Here is a 2,142-nt window from a genome sequence, read left to right as displayed (position 1 = left end):
TTGCCGACGCGGAGCGGAGCGGTTGCGTTTGGCGCTCTGATACATCGCGGCTGAAGATAATTAGTAACGAGCTTGATAGCGTTTTACGACGATGCTCGTCAAGAGACACGCTTAATTGTGAATCGTCAGAAGTGGATGCATCGCGGCATTAGCGCGGTGTTTAAAGGGGTGCATTTCCCGTACGTTTGCCGTGGGTCTTTGCGGGTTTCCGCCCGCGGATGCGCCACTTTAATTAGCTTTTCTTCCAACCGGTGTCTATCCTCGTCTTTCCACGACGAACGATCCTTCAGCTTAGCCAAGGATTCGAAGAGTCGCGTAATTGACACGCGAAATTGTCTCACGTGTTTGGCCACCGGTTTATTTACTCCGAAACTTTCGAGCGCTCGTCGGAGTTTCCGATTTCCACGGCACGGAGTTGCCGACAAACCGAATGGAACTTCCCCTCCCCGGCCCCCAGTCGGCAAACTCGAAAAGCAAAGCTTACGACATCTGAAGTCTTAATGGATATTTTGACAGGATAATTACCGCGTGGACGGATGAGTTTCGGGAAATTATCCTGAATGATTTTCCACGAATACGAAGAGGAATCGTAGATAAGGTCGCGAGAGAAAGAGTCGTCGATGTGCTGGCCGATAATCGGAGAACGTTTTAACGATACCGATGGTACTTTGATTCGTGAAAGAAGCTTAATCGATTCTGATCGAGCAATCTTATCGTTGATATCGAAAATTGCTGGATTATTGTAACGCTACACCTTTGTCCTGTGATATAAACGTTAACGAACAATGCATCGCGATCTGCCCGTATCAATTTCAGAGAATCGCTCGGAACGATACGTCGTTGTCTTTCTTGGCCGATGGTGAAAACACAGGTGAGGGAATTACGTTTTATTACAGCCAGTAGGGGAACAAGAGTGCCATCAAATCGTAACTACCTCTGTAAAATACGAAGTTTCAGCCCGTAAAGCCGGATTACGATACCCGGTAATTATCCATTTTAATTGCAAACTGTATCCGCTGTTATCCGAACGACTGTAAAAACGAACGCGCCCGGAGAGTACGCGCATTGACCCAGCGTTTTAATCCGAGATTTTAGCCGAAGATTATAAGTAATTACCTAATTATTCGCGCCAAGTTCGCGTCTTAAATGTCACGAGCCGGTAAGAGCAGCTTCTTTTCACGGACGAAAACAGGAGGAAGGGGAACACTCGCGAAGCTGTTGGAGCGCGTTTGCGTTTAAAGTTACAACCTCGAAGAAGTTAAATTACATAGCGCAGTCGGGGCACAATTACACAGCATGTTTAATGAATCGTGCTACAACTGACAAAGAGGTAATTGTTCGCGATAAAGCGACTAAAACGAGCGAGGCAGTTTTTACAGGCTGTCCAGCTTTCGAGAAGAATGATCCCGGCGACCTAACTATTGCGAGCCAGCCTGGAACATAAATATGATCAGCGCGGACCATTTATGCCGGAGTCTGCGTACTTTTTAAAAACGATATATCGTGGCGCGTGTAATTTGCGAGAACAATTTGGCGTATCAGTTACGCATACTCGGAATGCCTGAACGTTTAATCTATCTTTCCCGCTCTTTCTCCGCAATCGTTTCGAACGATCAGGGACATTAACGGCGTGGGGTAACGCGTCGCGTCCGAGTTACTCATACCCACGAGTTACTCACGCGAAAAAAATTTATTCTCCGTCGTTCGAAACGCATTTCCGCGAAATTTCGCATCTGGACCGGTCGCGGAATCGTTTCCTGCATATCTTCCCGCTCTCAAAAACGTCCGCCCGGCTTGTTCGTTAATGACCAACGACCAATCGGTCCGGTGTAACACCGTCACGAGGAAAGAACGTTCGAGCGCGATTTATTTTTCCGCCGAACGAAAGTGCGCGTATTTAATTTCGCTACAGAAGCGTTACCACATAACGCGGGTGTTGCGTAACCCGGCAAAAGAAAGCAAAACACTCGCGCCTTCTGTCCCCGAAATACATCGAGGTTGAGCAACACGACCGGGAGGAAGTGGTTCCATACGAAGCGTGCGGTGGTTGGTAACGACGTTGTTATCTCAGAAAAACGCGCAGATAAATACACAGCCGGTCGTGGAGACAGTGACGAACAAAAGCCGGTAGTATCGCGGCGA

This window comes from Eufriesea mexicana, unplaced genomic scaffold, assembly GCF_001483705.2.
Source record: "Eufriesea mexicana isolate 0111107269 unplaced genomic scaffold, ASM148370v2 scaffold124, whole genome shotgun sequence".
In the NCBI taxonomy this organism is placed as follows: domain Eukaryota; kingdom Metazoa; phylum Arthropoda; class Insecta; order Hymenoptera; family Apidae; genus Eufriesea; species Eufriesea mexicana.
The sequence above is the reverse complement of the archived record's forward strand: the minus strand, read 5'-3'. Positions refer to the sequence as shown.